The 19,762-nt window shown below is 36.5% G+C and overlaps 1 pseudogene; it reads left to right on the top strand.

Annotated features, from left to right (window-relative positions):
* LOC113097267 (collagen alpha-1(XXVII) chain A-like) overlaps positions 1-19,762 on the top strand; it is a 54,886-nt pseudogene that overhangs the window by 8,304 nt on the left and 26,820 nt on the right.

The raw sequence follows: 19,762 nt of genomic DNA, 5'->3' as shown, positions 1-19,762 counted from the left end.
ATTATAAATTATTTTGTTAATGTTTTAAAGCACAACAATCATGTTTGACTGTCCAGCCTTCACCTTGAAAATTATTTTAATGGTGGTAGAAATAGAAAGATATCTTTTTGGTGGATTTATATTGGTTTAGACTGGTTACAAAAACACAGTTCAACAAGTGAATCGAAAGCTCCTTAAATGATGTAAACAGATCAGCTTCTATTTTATGTGTTGTGATTGCCGTGAAGTTTCTATAAACATTTGTGCATGTGAATTCTTCCTTCTCTCATGTTAGTGTTTCTTGCATAACTTTGAGTTTGAAAGCCATTGCTTTTAAAGCTGGGTCGTGAACATTTTATCAATCACCCAAACACTCACCCCAAACGTTACAAGCAGAGAATCCTAATCCATCCATGGAAAACTAGGCATGGGATTTCAAACCGAATCGGAAACTCTGGAACCACCTTGTTTAAGAGACCAAATTTCAAAAGCAACCACCTGACCTGTGACCCAAAAACAAATAAGGATAAGTGAGTTATTGCAAAACCAGTGTTAAATGTGAGCCAGCCATGTTTCAACAGTAGGACTGCGACATCTTTAAGGTGCTTCAGATGCAGAAACACGGGGAAAAGCAGTGATTTCTAGCAAATCTCTAAGAAACAGTTTAGTAAGCAAGGAGGGTCAAAGTTAGTGATGACATCATGGTCAGACCGTCCACATACTCAGACTCTCTAGACAAAACAGCCCACATGATGAACAATGACCCTGTTTATGTCTGCACATCACTGTGGTTACCTTTGTGTAATTTGGTGGGACTCACAGGTATGTGTGTGTGTGTGTAGCACCCAAGAGAATGTTCTCTGTCATTACCACGGGATAATTACCCAAAAGCCCCCATCCTTCACCATAAAGACACGTTCAGCAGGTACTTCACTAAAACACCAGGAGCACACCCGGCGATTCTCTCAATTACACGTGCACACACACACACACACACACACACACACTCCAAGTCTGCACTTATTTACTGCCCCGAGCTGGAGTACACAGTCTACCTGAAGATAATGAGCTGTATCCAGTATCTTTAGCCTTACTTAAATACACAATAACCCCAAAAAACACTGCTCGCGTCACATTCACAATGAAATGCTGCTGCTTACTAAATACTGTGCACTATGTGCTTTTACTACATACTAATTTTTTTAATGATCATGAAACAGGGTCAGATAGTAGTATGCTATCGTTGTCACTACTGCTACAATGTTATTTTAGTATTATTTATATATTAGTTTTTATTAATATGAATTTTTTGCTTTCATTTTCAATTCTCTTTGTGCATTGTGCTTTTTCATTTTTATTAGTTTTTTATATTACTATTTAAGTTTCATATACATTTAACTTTAGTTTCTTTGTTTAATATTAATATTTTTTGTTTAATTTTAATTTAAATTTAAATATATATATATATATATATATATATATATATATAGTACTTTTTCATGTGATTTTGTTATTTTTATTATATTTGTTTTAATGTTAACTTACTGTTTAGATTTCATTTATTTTTATTTTAGTTTTAATATCCAGTTAGTAATTTTAGTGATCCAAATTATTATAGTTTTTTAAATACCACTATTTTGGTTTCATTATTATAATTTTTAATTTTATTTTAGTTTTAGCTTTTGTTTTATTAGCAGTTAGTAATTTTAGTGATTTAACTTACACTTATTTCAGTTAGTCGCCAAGGCAACATTTCTTATTTTCATTTATTTTGTCATAATTTTGTTGTTTTATTTCCATTTTATTTCAGTTACTAAAAATATTTTAATAGTTTTTGTTTACAATAGTTACCCTGATGTGTTACGTTTATGAGTTACTTTGCATTTTTCATCAAAAAAATCCTAAGTTTTTAAATAAGTATTAATATTTTATTTTATTTCCACTTTATTTCAGTTTATAAAATGTTTTTAATTTGCATTTTTAATCCAAAAGTATCTTAAAATTAGTCAGTTCATCAAAAACTGATGAACAATGCTTCTTGTATTATTTTGGATTCTTTCAGAACACTGTAAATGGAAGCAGCATTGCTTTGTTGGATGCAGTAGCAAATGTAGACGCCATTTGGTCAAACAGTGCACAAAATACTGCAGAAAAATTAAATAGGGTAGTATGGTAGGATGCTGTTCTGAGCACTGTTTGAAAGCACTATTGCATGATGGGTATCTGGATGTTCATTCAGGACTCTTTGCGGGGTGGTCAGGTGGGTGTACATGTATGTGGGTGAGAAAGCCCCACCCCCCTCCTCCATCAACAGAGCCATAGTTCTAGAGCTCTGAGATTCTTTACATAAACACACAGCCGCTCACTCACACACTCATCTTCTCTGAGAGCCGCTCGTGCTCAATGAAGGCTTTCATCCTGCGCTGGGGGTAGAGGACAGAGAAGCTTCAGTCATAGAGCTGAAAAACCACTATTTTCGGCCATTTGAGTAAAGTATTATTATGCTCTGAAATGGCTTAAAATTGTTTTTTTTTGTTTTGTTTTTTTTTTGTACCAATCTATGTTTTTCCCAAGTAGATTGAAATGTTTAATTTTTATAACTAAAATAGTGACTAATGAAATTTTTTGCATGAGAACCCATTCACAACTTGTTTTACTTTTTTATGTGGTGCACATTATTTCAGAAACAAGTATTTTGCAAATATATTCTGATGAAATACTATAATTTAATAGTTTATTTAATAATACTATTGAAGAAATGTTTTGCTAATATATTTTATGTACGTTTTATTTGTTTTATAAGTAATTTATTTTAATCAGAAATATGTATTATTATTAATATTAATTTATAAAATATTAGATTTATTTTAGAAATGTTTATATAAGTAAATTAAATATTAATCATTTTCTAAACAAAATATTTTGCACATATTTTTCGAAATATTTAATATTAATACATCTTAATTTTATAAATATTTATTTAATGTAGTTATTATTAACATGTAGTATGAAAATGTTAACTTAAATATTTATGAAACATTCTGTGAATATTTTATAAACAAATTATATTAATCAGTAAATATTACTTAAAAATAAAAATATTTGTAAAATGTTTGGTTAATATTTAATAAAGTACATAAATAAAATATTACTTATCATTTATAATAATACAATAATTAATATGTATATATATATATATATATATATATATATATATATATATATATATATATATATATACACCACACACACACACACAGTGGGAGACAGGATCTACAGGTCTTCTGTAAGTCTAAAGCTCATTATCAGAAAAAGGAAATTCCCTTGATTGACTTCCTGTTTCCTCTTAGCTGTGTTTAGTTTTTAAACAGAGTCTTGCAGCACTATAAGTGCTCACTTGTGCAGTGAGTGTGTGTTTGATTCATAAGAGCACTCTTGTGTTTCGTAGGGAATCCCGGGACCTCCAGGGAAACCAGGGCAGCCAGGGACGAGGGGACCTCGGGTGAGTGTGTGTGTGTGTGTGTGTGTGTTAGACTAATAGAGCAATTGACCTTTAACCTCAGATATAAACAGGAAGTGTGTAAAATGCAGTGCCTTATAAAATCTCTCACGCACTGTCCACTTCAGTGTATTTGTGCTTTATTGGTTCTTTCTAGTGTGTCTGTCTCTTTCACTTCGACACACATTCTTTTGCTCTTTCATTAAATATTTTGCGATTATTAATAAATAATTTATGTTAATGTCAAAAATATTACAGCCCTGGGCAGGATTTTGTAATATCAAAAAAATTTATAAATAAAATACAGCTTTATAATACAATCAATAAATAATTAAATAAATCAAATACAAAAAAAATGTACATTATATTCCATGTAAAAATTTTGAACTGATTTCTGAAGTCATATTTTAAGTTAAAAAACTAAATTACACAACTAAATGTTTTGCATCCTCTAAGGGGAGCAGGTACTAAGTGAAAAAAAAAATTCTGCTTCTATTTTAAGTATTTTAGATCATTTTTTGGTGGTCTTTTCCTTGTGAGGAATCTTCTAGCACAATCAAACAGAGAGCCATAGAGCCTCGAGACTTTGTTTGAACTTTGACCTTTGTTGACAGGACGGCAACTGCAGTCATCATGTAGTGTGCATGCGTCAAAGGTCCGCCGTGAGGTCACACTGCTGTGTGTGTGTGTTAAGTATTTCAGAGCATGTGTTATAAAGTCTGACTGCTAGGCTTTGTTCAGCCGGCACCCTTTTCATGTTAAATGTGTATGTTATTTGTGTGTGTGTGTGTGTGTGTGTGTGTGTGTTTGCTTGTTAGAACAAAGATGACTTTCAGGAAAGGTAGCCTACACTATTTGTGCTTTCTTTGCACTCTCCTCAATCTTAGCTTTTTCCTAGTAACTGGCTAAAGAATCCTCTTTATGTCACCAAGGCTGCATTTATTTGATAATTAACCAGTAAAAACAGTAATATTGTGAAGTATTATTACACTTACTGTTTTCTGTTTAAATATATGTTAAAATGTAATTTATTCTTGTGATGCGCAGCTGTATTTTCAGCATCATTCCTCCAGTCTTCAGTGTCACATGATCTTCAGAAATCATTATTATATACTGATTTGCTGATCAAGAAACATTTCTGATTATTATCTATTTGGAAAACAGTTGTGCTTGCCTCATATTTTTGTGGAAACATGATGCAGTTTTTCCCATGATTCTTTGATAAATAGAAAGTTCAAAACTGAATTGAAATATAAAATGTCATTTTTTGTTAGTTTAATCCTTCATTGTTTAATAAAAGTAAAAAAAAAAAATAATAATCTTACTGACTCCAAACTTTGTATTAGCAACAACATATTCAATGTAATCAATATATTCAATATAACACAGCCATAATACAAATACACACACACACACTATTGTTTTTACACACATGCATTGCTTTGGTTTTAGTTTTTTCATGCATGGTATCACTCGATCTGTTGGGCTTATTTATGGACTGTTTCCAATAACACCCATTGACCTTGACCCTCACTGTTACCTCTGACCTCAGGTGGGAAGTCGTTTAAAAAAGAACACGGTCAGGTCAAAGTCAAATGGAGCTAAGAATCGATTTCTTTTGTTTCAGATCCATTCACTGTAAACACATAAAGCCCGAAGCATACTCAAGTATGCAAGCATATGAACGCAAAAGCAGCAAACGAGACGAGATTAATTCCATGCATCATAGAAAACAGTTCATAATGAAGTTGCATTCTCAGCATGGCCACAAGGGGCGTATAAGCGGTTTCTGCAGTCAGTAGGTGAACCATTAAATGCATTCAGTTTTTCTTAATCGTTCATTCCTAATGTGTGTATTGTTTGTATGTCGTTTCCTGTAGGGACCCCCAGGACCACATGGCAAACCAGGTCGACCCGGTCCACCAGGGTTGAAGGTAAAAACCAACTCACCCACACTTGTGTACTGTTCTGCTCTTCTTCCTGTGTTTGGCCCTCTGTTATATTCATCATCTCACCGCCTGCCGGTACTATTGGGCTGTCCACAAAACCCTGCAGACAAGGTTTTGGAAACACAGGCACACACATGTACACACACACAAACCCTTTGATTTATCGGAGCTCAGCGGGTAGTGGAAAGTCTTTCCCATGATGTGGAAATGAGCGTTTGGCTGGTGAAGTATAGCTGTAGTATTAAACACGGGTTATTAACCAAAACCGCTAAACATGCATCCAAGTTAGGTGTGCGTGTGATGTCCTGGTGTGTGATTGGTCTGCCTTTTTTATTCCTTTAAATGCTAAAGGTGGTAAACAGCCGGGAAGCCCAGCGGGGAGTGTGTTTGTGTGATTGGACGCCCTCTGCTTTCTGTGTTTAATTATTTCAAGTGGCCTTTGAAGACAAACCTGGTTAAGATGCAACGGCCTGGAGTCAAACATCACATGTGTTCTCGCTCTCTCTTTCTGTCAGCGACACACACATGACCATGCACACACATATTCGTAATTACTGTGCAATATAAAGCGTTAAACGGATTAATAACATTCTTTCTTTGATCTGATTAGCATCTTTAAACGACTGGGCTTTGTATGATGAAACGGTTAAAAAAAGTTTCACATTTTCTTCAGACGATTTAAACTTTGTCTCTTGTTTTGTCGTTCTTTCTCTCAGGGGAAGAAAGGAGACCCTGGACTGTCTCCTGGAAAGGCACCAAAAGGAGAAAAAGTGAGAAAACACATACACTTGTTTCAATTCACGTACTCCAGTGTGAGCAACGGCCAAAACATAGTTATGGTTCAGAACATGCAAACATGTGAAAAGATGCAGCTGCAACATCTGTGCCTCATGTTTACCGTTTGTGTTTGTAGGGAGACGTTGGTCTGTCTGGTCCTGTTGGTTTAGTCGGGCCGGAAGGCCGGAAGGTAAGATATTCTGAAATGCTTGAATCATTCTCTCCATTGTTTCATTTTTTCCCAACACTAATGTTGCTGTACACTTGCTGGGTGACATGAGCGCAGATGTTTGCCGTTGACCCACACAAACACTCGGAAGGCTCCCACTCCTTCTGCCTCACTGTGTCTCCTGTTGCTGTGGAAACCCAATGTAAACATCAGAGGGAATCCCCAATGAGTCGTCTATCACTCCTTTATACTCCACGCACTCATACGTCAAACAAGGCTATTGAGGGTCGTACAGTCGTTCACCATGAGAAACTTTCTTTGTTATGACCATTAGTGTGGCACTTCTCAGCTGTGCATGATTATAGTAAGTTAATACCCTCTGCCAGGTGCTTTAGTGTAAGCAATAATACTTTCAGCTTTGTGTGTGTGTGTGTTTGTGTGTGTGTGATCTAGCAGAGGGATCTCTGGAAAATCCAACATTTAAACAATGTTTGTGAACATGCATATGTTATGTCTAGAGCAGCAAAAACTAATTAAAACAACCAAAGTCAATTATAAACGTAGTTGTCAGTGAACATCGTCATCAAATCTTTATGCACTTCATGCATATAGCCAGTTTAGACCCAATGCAAATATTGAAATGCAACTAACCAGATAAATGGATATGCAGTAGGTAAGATCATCAGCATCAAACAATAATTTGTCTGTAAAACAAAAGAGTTCTATTCAGCAGATAATTTTCATACATTTGCATATCGCATACATTTCCAGTAATATTTATACATTTCAGGACTTTCTTGTTTACTTATGTATAATAACAAATTATGATGCTGCACACACACACACGCAAACACGCACGCACGCAGATATACTGTATATAAGATCTGGGGTGTGAAATAGCATGCTTTTTTAAATATTAAAATGTAATTGTATTTTATTATTCTTTCTTTATCCAATTATTGAATTAATTGACATGAACTGATTATTGAAATGAGTTGTTAGTGGCATGTCAGTACATATGGTTCAGTGTGTGTGCATGTGAATACCTGGCAGGCCGCGTGGTGGTCCATGTGCTTTGTGTTACGTGTCTGTGGTTAGAAAAAGAGCCATCAGAATGTAGAGAAGAACCTCTGGAAAAACAGACAGCAGCGTGTCATGAACGAGTGAATGAAGGGATGAGTGCGAGTGTGATGGAATCCAATAATAAACGAAACCAGCCTGTGATTCTGCAGAGGGGCCAGACAAATTAAGCAGTTGATCCAGTGCAACCTTTAACACAGATTCTACTGTAAACATAAAAAATGTTCTAGAGCTGGACAGATAGACATAAACAACACCAACTGCTCAGAAAGTTTACAAGATATTTTATGGGTTTTTTTAAGTTATTCTGACATAAAAGGATTCTTTTTCAAATTCTAACTAAAGATTTTAGTTTGTTATCAGTGCACTGTATATATACTGTAACTGTTTAAATACTTGCAAACATACAACAAAGATCAGTGGTACATGTGTGTGGCTGTTTGCTGGAATGTGGAGGTAGAGGCAGGAATCAGAGCTGGGTTTCCCACAAACAAATGTAATGGAAGAACCAGACATCTCTCAGACGCAGAGTGTGACAGAATGGATTTCACTGGTTTGGCAGAGAAGAGTGTGTTTGTGTGTGTATTGTAGGTGTATGTTCTTGTGTACATTTCTCTCGAGAAATGATTCACACTACTATCTTTCTGTCTGTCTATCTGTCTGTCTGTCTGTTTGTCTGTCTGTCTGTCTGTCTGTCTGTCTATCTATCTATCTGTCTATATGTCTGTCTGTTTTTCATCTTCTTCTATCTGTCTGTCTAGTAAGCAGCTCCAGATCAGTTCATGTTCTCACTGCTGTAAAACACTCCATTCAGAAGTGTCGTTGACATGCAACATGGAAAATATTCTCATAGCTTATCCATTTCTTCTTGTCTGTCTACTGGCGCACTCGTGAGGTCTCACACTGTACTATAGTGCTCCCTCAAATCCGTCTCTTGCTCTGCTCCACCTTTGATGCATATTTTCCATTCTGTGTCGATGTCTTGCTGAAGTCAGCACAATGTTGAGCCGTAGGAGCTTGACTCCAGCAGGAAAACATTTATGTCTGTAAGACACACACACACATTCGCTCACATATGTTGCAAATGCACATGTGCAGATGCGCATTTTGTTCAACATAAAGCCGTGTGTGGAAAATATTGCCCTGCTTTAGCTTATTGACTACAGATGGATTGGGTTAATGATGGATCTGTCAAATGCACACTCACCGCAGGAGATGCGTATTTGTGGGCGTGTCTTCGCGTATTCTCTTTTAGAAAGTGGTTTGTAGACTTCTGTCCGATGTTGTTTCAGTTTGTGTGTATGTGCGTGTAAATCACTAAGTGTTTACTAAACCGTCATGTGTCCTCTTTGTGAACAGGGACAAAAAGGCCATCCAGGATCACCAGGCCTTCCCGGAGAACCTGTGAGTAATGCAGACATAACAAAAAACAAGCACATAAACAAACACTCAAAGTGTGAGGATATTCTCATCAGTCAAAACCCTGGAGAGTTTTACCTCTTAAAATATGAAAGTAATATAACATACATGACAAGAAAAAGTCCTTTTAAAGCTCTGTTTTTTAAGGTGATCCGTCCTCTCAAGTCAAAAGTTTAGAGAGGGGAAAGACAGACGCTCATACCCACAGGAAAGTTTTATAGATCAGAGTGTGTTCTTTCATAACTCAAGAGCCTGAAATGTGAAGCGTGTAATTTCTAAGCCTAGCATGACTAAACAGAATTAAATGAAATAATGATTTATTTGAAAACATTTACAGAAAGCACTTTTCCTGCCCACAATTGGTCAGACAAACAAATAGCCCCGCCCCCAAACCTTTGCCATTGGTTGAATAAATATAGCCCTTGTTGGCAGATCTCACCTTTTACTGCTTTTTTATATTATAGTAGATTTAACAGTTTTACCAATGTCTAATTCTGTTTTAAGGTCTTTTAGATTTTTTCATTTTTTTCTTTTGGTTGTATAGGAAAGAAATCAACAATGACAAACTTTACTTTTAAAAGTGAGTTCTTGAGTTCTTAGTAATTTAATTTCTGAGCATCAAATATTCTTCCATAAAATTCTTTGGGAGAAATAAAAATAGTCAAAATGAGTTGAGCAAGAGCTATACCATGAATATGATTAGCAGCTCTTGATGAATTTGATGAGAAATGTTTGAGTTCATTTTCTTCTTTCCTCTGGGTACAAACAGATTTTACATGTTTTATGCTTCCTTTGGAAATCAAATATCACACACAAACACAAATATTAAGTTGTTCAAAAAGTATTAGACACATTCATAAGGATAGTTCACCCAAAAATGAAAATGTGTTGTTTATCTACTTACCCCCAGGCATCCAAGATGTAGGTGACTTTGTTTCTTCAGTAGAACACAAACCAAGATTTTTAACTCAAACTTTTGCAGTCTGTCTGTCTTATAATGGAAGTGATTGGGAATCACGACTTTGAGAGTCAAAAAAACATACACAACCAAAACCAAATTAAACCTGGCTCGTGAAGATACAGTGAAGTGTAAAGACATCAAAAAACAATTGGTCTGTGCAAGAAACTGAACAGTATTTATGTAGTTTTTTACCTCCGATTCACCATGTTTTCAACAGCCGGTGCATGACGCGTCTTCTTCTTCTTCTTGCTTTACGGCGGATCACAGACTTAGAAGTGCATTACCGCCACCTATCTCTCAAATGGACCATTGACACTCCTAATTGAGATTGTAGAAAGAGTGTCAATGGTATCACATCAATGTATCGTCACGAGCCGCAGTGTTTAATTTGGTTTTGTTTGTGTTTTGATTATTGTTTTTTTTTTACTCTCAAAGCCGTGATTCTCAGCCACTTACGTTATATGACTGACGGACTGCAACAGACATTTTGAGTTAAAAATCTGTTTAAAATCTGTTTGTGTTCTACTGAAGAAACAAAGTCACCTACATTTTGGATGCCCGTTGGGTAAGCAGATAAATAAAATTTTATTTTTTGGGTTAACTATCCCTTTAGTATTATATAGACTTAAGCCACACTTATGTATAAATGAATATCATTGCATTAGTTCAAACTGTCAACTCAAAACTGCATCTAACGTCACTTTTCTTCATTTTTGCTTAATGTCTTTGATTCAGCTCGGTACATCACATTAACACATTAAATAAATACTGTCACAATACTGTCTTCAATTTCAACAGGAAATGTATTGATTTATAATTTCAACCCCCCCCCCCCCCAAAATAAATTCATTTATCTTGATTGTGCTTTTTCTTTAAAATGAAACCATAGTTTGCTACAAATATAGTATAGAGACATTCATGCATTTTACATATTCAGACACTTTTTGTGGTCTTTAAAATATATCCATGTACTTTAATATAAATTAGGAGAACCAACATTTCTCTTTGTCTTGTTTTACAGGGCCAACCAGGTCCTGATGGAGAAGCTGGAGCCAAAGGCTATCCTGGCAGGCAGGTGCAGTAGATCTTCCTCTGCTGTGGAGTGTGGTGTGTATGTATGTGTGTGTGTGTGTGTGTGTGTGTGTTTTGCCTTGTTTTTCATTGACTGCTTGTGGAAAATATGCAATTAATTTAGCAGTACGTTGCCCTGGCATCGATATTGGGTTTTGTTCAGTATAGCTGTGGGCCCATGCGATTTTAAAATCACAACATGCAATTAGGAAATAGGAAAGGATGTATTTGCTCATGTTTTGATATGCTTGTGTTGTTTTCATTGATGGAGTATTGGATTTAATCAGAATAAATCTCCATCCTTTTGAAATATGCATCCAGAACCACAAGCCTTTGGTTTTTAACACATCTTGAGCTCATTGAAGTTGTTTGTACTGAAACATATAAAACGCTTCTTTGGATTACTTAAGTCTGATTGGTCAGGAAATGCATTCTGTGGTAAAATTTCACTTAACTATCTTTTTCTTCTCACATGATAAAACCATTCAAGAAGTCAAATCAATATTTCACATAATGTTATTTAGTCATCATTGCGAATAAACCCATTTTTCCTTTTTATGATCCAACCAAATCAATAAAAAAAGCTCATTTGTCAAACATTTACCCATTTCTATTTTCTGCATGAAGAAAATATATAACCTAAAACTATATAAAACTTTTTAATTAATGAAGTCTATGATAAGACCATTATAAGTTCATCGTGGTTCTTGTTGTTTTGGGCACAACATGCTCTTTGTGTTTTTGGATACTTACTAAAAGAAACAAGCTATTCTTTTTGATTCCATGTTGTCTGTTAAATGATGAGTGTTAATTAAATCTTAAGCCTGTTTTTGAAGCCTCTCTCTCTTTTTCTTCTCTTCCAGGGCTTACCTGGTCCAATAGGGCCTGTTGGGCCAAAAGGGGCTCGGGTGTGTACACGTCTTTTCCCGTTTGATGTGTGATTGCAACTTACAAAGCTGTCATTGTGACATTTGAGCTGTCTGAGTGGGACTATAGTTACCAGGTTATTTGCATTGATCTTTTACAAAGCTAAAAAAGTCGCTTAAGACTTAGAGTTTTAAAGCCAAGTGATTTGACCTCGACTCTATAAGAGAGATTTTTACTACTTCAGCTTCTCTTTTCTTTCGTTCCCCTGGATTCTCCTTTTTCAGTTTTTTTGAGTCAACAGAGACTCAAGCGTGACAAATTTGCTGCTGACAGCTCCCCCGAGCCATAAGTTTGCATTTATGTGCTTTTAGACTCCTACGGTCACATTAATATGTTCACATGTACAGCCACCTTCATTTATATTGCCCTGTCGTCTATTTAATGTACTCAGAAACAATTTATGTTTTATTCTCAATGTGCCACTTTATATAGCGTGCTCACACACCCGCTTTAGCTGTGGTGTTTGTAGTCAAGCTGTATTAAAGGCTCTTTATCAGGCTAGGCTCCGCCCCCATTAGCTGGAATTTCCTGTTTAAAATCAGACTGAGGACCTGCTGTTTTTATTCACCACATATTCACACGTACACATGTCTTCCAATCAGTGCTGTGTAACTGATTACGTGCAATCTGGATTACATAATCAGATTCCAAATATAAAGTACTTAAAGTTAGATTATATTACATTTTAAAATACTCTTAATCATATTACATTCACTTCTTTATGGATTAGAAGATTATTTACACAGTTGCAATAAACTATTCATAATTTATTGATTCACCCCAGTCCTTTTTTCCTGTTCTAAATGAACATTACCACTGAGATACAGTTTGGAAATGTATGTTTAACTGGAGGGCACCCTTGTGCAGAAACTCCAAATATGCCTCACAAAAGGCATCAACAAAATCTTTAATATGGACTGAATAAAAAGAATATAGAAATGCTTTAACTGAGCACACATGAAGACAAGAAACAAAAAACTGTGACAATATATGGTTTATCTGTGTTTTTCAATCCATTTTAGGTATTTTCATAAGAAATAAATTTTGACAACACTAATGTCAGCACGCAAAAGCACCTTGCATGGAATTTTTACTGTATGTGTGTGGGAGTGTTATTGTTGTACCCTTTGCTTGTGCATGTTGTCATCGTTCGTTCCCTGAAGTGAGCGTATGTGCCCTTGGACTACATTGTGGAGGCCAGCACCATGCAGTCCATGGGCATATACACTTACTTCATGGCCTGCATCAACACGAAGACATCCATCCGTTCATCCATCAGTGATCTCTCCATTACTCTGTCCGTCCGTGTGAACAGTTCATACGGTGGACGTCTGCCATTGGATTGCCAGGGATTATATAAGATTAAAGTCTTAAAACATGATTCGTTTTCTTATTCAGGAGATGTAAATATGAACTTGTCTCAGATGTTTCTCCTTAAACTGTCGATGTATGAAAAACACAGATCTATGAAATGAATGTGGATAGCATAATAATCAATCACTTAGAACACCTTAGCAACCACGTAGAACACCCTAGCAACCACTTAGAACACCTTAGCAACTATATACATAGTAGAAGCTACCCAGAACACCTTAGCAACCACCTAGAACACCCTAGCAACCACTTAGAACACCTTAGCAACTATATACATAGAAGCTAATCAGAACACCTTAGCAACCACCTAGAACACCCTAGCAACCACTTAGAACACCTTAGCAACTATATACATAGAAGCTAACCAGAACACCTTAGCAACCACCTAGAACACCCTAGCAACCACGTAGAACACCTTAGCAGCTATATACATAGGAGAAGATACCCAGAACACCTTAGAAACCACATAGAAAACCCTAGCAACCACCTAGAACACCTTAGCAACCATGTAGAACACCCTAGTAACCACGTAGAACACCCTAGCAACCACCTAGAACGTCCTAGTAACCAGATAGAACACCTTAGCAACTATATACATAATAGAAGCTGCCCAGAACACCTTAGCAACCACGTAGAACACCCTAGCAACAACATACATAGTAGAAGCTACCCACAACACCTTAGCAACCATGTAGAACAGCCTAGTAACCACTTAGAACACCTTAGCAACTATATACACAGTAGAAGCTACCCAGAACAGCATAGCAACCACATAGAACACCCTAGCAACCACTTGGAACACCTAAGCAGCTATATACACAGTAGAAGCTACCCAGAACACCTTAGCAACCACGTAGAACACTCTAGCAACCACTTGGAACACCTTAGCAACTATATACATAGTAGAAGCTACCCAGAACACCTTAGCAACCACCTAGAACACCCTAGCAACCACTTAGAACACCTTAGCAACTATATACATAGAAGCTAATCAGAACACCTTAGCAACCACCTAGAACACCCTAGCAACCACTTAGAACACCTTAGCAACTATATACATAGAAGCTAACCAGAACACCTTAGCAACCACCTAGAACACCCTAGCAACCACGTAGAACACCTTAGCAGCTATATACATAGGAGAAGATACCCAGAACACCTTAGAAACCACATAGAAAACCCTAGCAACCACCTAGAACACCTTAGCAACCATGTAGAACACCCTAGTAACCACGTAGAACACCCTAGCAACCACCTAGAACGTCCTAGTAACCAGATAGAACACCTTAGCAACTATATACATAATAGAAGCTGCCCAGAACACCTTAGCAACCACGTAGAACACCCTAGCAACAACATACATAGTAGAAGCTACCCACAACACCTTAGCAACCATGTAGAACAGCCTAGTAACCACTTAGAACACCTTAGCAACTATATACACAGTAGAAGCTACCCAGAACAGCATAGCAACCACATAGAACACCCTAGCAACCACTTAGAACACCTTAGCAACTATATACATAGAAGCTACCCAGAACACCTTAGCAACCACGTAGAACACTCTAGCAACCACTTGGAACACCTTAGCAACTATATACACAGTAGAAGCTACCCAGAACACCTTAGCAACCACGTAGAACACTCTAGCAACCACTTAGAACAACTAAGCAACCATTTACCATGTAGCAGCTACCCAGAACTCTTTAGCAACAACTTAGAATGCCCAAGAAATCGCTTAGCAAATACTAAAACACTTTAAATCACCTAGAACTCCTTAGCAACTATATAGCAACAACTCAGAACAGCCTAGCAATGACTCAGTGACTTAGCAACAGTACAGGAACTATCTAGAACACCTTAGCAAACACGTTAGATGTCCTAGCAACTACTTAAACACCTTAGTAACCATCTAGAACACCCTAGCAACAATATAGCAACAACCCAGAACAGCTTAACAACGACTCAAAACACCCCAGTAACCACATCATGTCAAGTATCCTGAACATCACTATTAAATTATTAAAAAAGTTTCTTTCCTATTTTCTTCTGCTCCATGCATCAATATTTAGCTTCCCTCTGTTTCTCTGTTTCTTCATAGGGTTTTATTGGAATCCCTGGACTCTTTGGTTTACCTGGAGCTGATGGTGAAAGAGTGAGTCTGTTCATGTTATGACTCATTTCTCAGCAGTCATGTGATCATAACAGACTCATCAGTTGGTGAATGTTCCGGCAAATGGCTGTTGTGTAATTCCACTAAAGTACTTAACATGATTGCGTTAAAATTCCCACAGATAATACCTTATTAATGCAGTCACATCATTGACACGATGAACCATAAAATAAGATTTCCTATTCAAAGTGTACTAAACACCAATCAATAATTACTAAAAATATGCAAATAATTCAGACTCCATTTAATCAACTTGCGTAAAGATCAGAAGTTTTGAAAACATAGAATGTTCAGCTTTCAAAATATAAATAACAGCAATGATGTCAATGTGATATTTGGAGACTGAATTTGATTAGATCAAATATGCCTTGAAAATATTTAGCTTTTAATAGCACCGTGACTTCTGCTGTGTCAAAAGCAAAAAAAAAGGCCTCTATCGATTATGCTCTATTATTTTCAATTATTATATAATTAAAAACAAACAAACAAAAACCTTGTGATGTGTAATGCGTTAAGCTAACTGAGACTTGTTATAGCACTTGCATATCATTTCTCTTTTGTTGATTTTGATTGCTTCCACTGTCCTCAATTGTAAGTCCCTTCGGATAAAAGCATCTGCTAAATGACTAAATGTAATGTAATGTAAGTAACCTACCCAGCATTGTACAGTATATATATATATGTAAATACCGATACTTTATTGTTCTTACAAACACAGTGTGTTTCCTGAAGAAGAAAAAAACTAATCTAGTTATCTTTTCCTGTTCTAGTTTTGAGGTTATTAGTATGGAAATAGATTAGTGGTAGATTTTTAAATCAAGTGCTGCCCACTACTGGAAGATGTATGACAGTAGATCCCATCATTAAATACATGTGTGTGTGTGTGTGTGTGTGTGTGTGTGTGTGTGTGTGTGTGAGTGTGTGCTGTAAAAGTGGAAACTACTTCCAGCTGGTTGTGGCGTTCAGCTGAGGGTGTTTGGATGAGTCATATGATAGCGGAGTGTAAACACACACACACACACACACACACACACACACACAAAGAGAGAGATAAACATTGCTTCTTTCTAATGGTATAAGACTTTTAATTATTATTAGCATTTATTTATGTGTCTGTCTCTTTCTCTGTCTTTTTCAGGGTAGTCCTGGTCCACCGGGGAAGAGGGGCAAGATGGGTAGGCCGGTAAAGTTTTGTCTCAACATACTTTATAGATACAGATGTGAATTTTTTAAGCATGTGTATGAAATGTAATGTATTCATTTGAATGTATGGCATGGCCCTGCAGTGTAATAACAAATACAAACATTCATGTAGTTTCTCAACATGAGGCCATTAAAGCACCGGCATAATAATTAGAAAATAATTATTTATTAAATATTACTTATTTTTATCGTGAAATTATTATTTTCCCTTGGGCTTGGTACACAATCGATACACACACACACACACACACACATACATACATATACACACTTACTAAGATGCAGAAGTTGTTTAACCTTGACATCTGACCTCGTAAACCTCTTGTTGAATCAGCAGGGCTCAGTGTGTTATCTGTGTGATGTCATCATTAGGGTTAGTGATTTGAACAATCCACAGTTTGGTGGGAACATGCTGGATTGACACATGCTAAAGACACTCTGAAAACTTAAGCTACCACATACCAATGACCTAGCAACCACTTAGAACATCTTACCAGTGCCCTGGCAACCATCAGAACATCCCAGCATCCACTCACAACCCTCGTGAACACCATAGCAACCATGCCCTGGCAACCACTCACGATGTAGCTTTGTAGAGGCCACTTTTGCTTCTAATAGAAAAATCTAATTGTTTAAATAATCAGAGACTGTGATGGTGATTTGTTGTATTCTCTCTCTCTCTCTCTCTCTCTCTCTCTCTCAGGGTTTTCCTGGTGATTTTGGAGAGAGAGGTCCACCAGGACTGGACGGGGAGCCTGTGAGTTTAACATTTGGTTTTTTAATGCATATTCTTTTGTCTTTTTCTCATAAAGCACATAAAACACTCATAACAGAGTTCATGAGAAATGTGCATGAACACTGTGTTCGCAGGCTTCCAAACAAGCAGTGGAAGTGTGTGTTCAGACTGAATGCCTTCAGTATGCATGTGTGTGTGTGTGTGATATCTGTGTATGTGTGTGTAAACCTCAGCCTTTACTTCCGGTATCTCAGCTGAACACAATTTTCCACTTACCACTTATACCCACACACACACACACACACACACACACACACACACACACACACACACACACAAACACACACACACAAACACACACACACACACACACACACAGACACAACATCAGTGTTGTATCTTCTATACACGTTTCTTTATTTAAGCTGGTATGGAAGACAAATATTATTTGTCAAACACAAACAAGGCTGTGAAGGGTATGCTGTATAGAAATAACTTTTACCAGCATAAGGTAGTCTCCCAGCCTGGTTGTGCTGGTCTGGTTTGATGGTTTTAAAGGGTTTTTGGGCACTTGTAAACTAGTCAGCTTGGGAGACTGCCTCAGACCAGCTAAGACTAGCAAACCATTTTAGGCTGATTTATTTATAGATTAATTTATGTATTAGATTATTATATTTTTATCTATTGGGATTTTTCATTTAATTCATTCGTTCATTCAGTTAATATGGATTTATTTTAGTATTTCAGTGGGGAAAGTGTTAGATTATGTATTTTTGTCCAGTTGAATTTATTTATTTCAGTAGTGAAGGCATTAGAGGCCAATATTACAATAATTCATTATCATTTCCAAAAATGATTGGTTGGAGCAGGTGACGTCATATCAGGAAGTGTTTGAGTCAAGTCTTTTTCACCTGAATGACTTTTAAAACAGGAAGTTGAAAGCCTTCTCATTTCCTGTTCTCCCTTTCCTGAAAAGAGGAGTGAAGTGCTCCTTTCATCCTTTCATCACACCAGGGGAACGAGAGGAAATGGCTCCTGCATGCTGCTACAGAGCCAACAACAAACCATCTCTGTTTCTACAAAAACGCTCACACGTGCTAGCTCTACGACACACGCTCATTTGAACGGCAATATTAATATCTCTGCATATGAAGAGAGTGCATTTACACAACAAATATGATAAATAACTCACATTTAGAGGTGCATGCATTCACTGGCAGTCTGTACTCGTTTCAGAAGGAAGGCGTAACGCTCTCTGTTTCTGTGTTTCTGTGTCAGGGTGTTATAGGAGCTCCTGGTCCTCCTGGTGTACCTGGATTGATTGTAAGTGAAATGGTTTACTTAAATTTATTTCAGAGACAAATTTGTGCCCAGAGGTGTCCTTGAAAAATGCTTCATGCATCATGAATAAGGTTTTTGTAGAGTGACCAGATGACCATAGGGAGAAAAACTGGGGCTGTAGAGGATCAGGGATGTAGAGCTTGAGATTATATGCAGGTGGAATGCAATCTATATTTGTTTACAATTTACAATTGTTTACAATTTTTTTTTTATTAAGAATTAAGAATTTTTAAAGAAATGAATTCCCTTATTCAGCAAGGATGAATTAAATTGTATCAGTAAATTCCCCAAAAATATAAAGCAGCACAGCAGTTTTCAACATTGGTAATAATCAGAAATGTTTTCTTGATCAGCAAATCAGCATGTTAGAATGATTTCTGAAGATCATGTGAAACTGAATAATGGAGTAAGTTCAGGTTTGTCATCATAGGAATAAATTACATTTTAAAATATATTCAAGTAGACAGTTATTTGAATTTTTTTTTTTTTTATTGTATTTTTGATCAGATAAATGCAGCCTTGGTGAGCTGAAGTGTATTTCAGAAACCACAAGCAATCAAATGAAAGTTTTAAATAATCTTCGGTATAAATCACATCTCACCTATAATATTGTCACTGATGTCAGATATGGTTTGTTAGAGTGGGATTTTATCAGGATGTCTGGTCACCCTGTGGTCAGTGTTTCTGTTTTTGTAGTACAGCTGAAATCAGTTTGACCTGAACAGTATGATGTTTAAATAAGATCCACGTTTGCTTTGACAAATGTTGATAGTATTTGTTCTTTCGGTTTGTACTTGGGTGAGTGCCGTGAGATCATGTGCTCCCTAAAGCCACTCTTAGAATGTTTTACTTCAATAAAACTCAGAATATTTATCAGATGAAGTTTTATAAGGAAGATCCTTTTCAAACTGGACATTTAAAAGCACATGCAGCACTCATTCCCGTCTCTTCTCCAGGGTGATATGGGCCCTGTCGGCATAATGGGTTTGCCAGGACCAGATGGACTGAAAGTAAGTCATGCACATATGTACCCAACACATATCTCCATCACTCACAGCCACCTTAGCGTATATATGTGTGTGTGTGTGTGTGTGTGTGTGTGTG

This window comes from Carassius auratus, unplaced genomic scaffold (genome assembly GCF_003368295.1).
Source record: "Carassius auratus strain Wakin unplaced genomic scaffold, ASM336829v1 scaf_tig00216167, whole genome shotgun sequence".
Lineage (NCBI taxonomy): Eukaryota > Metazoa > Chordata > Actinopteri > Cypriniformes > Cyprinidae > Carassius > Carassius auratus.
This window is presented reverse-complemented; position numbering and strand designations above follow the sequence as displayed.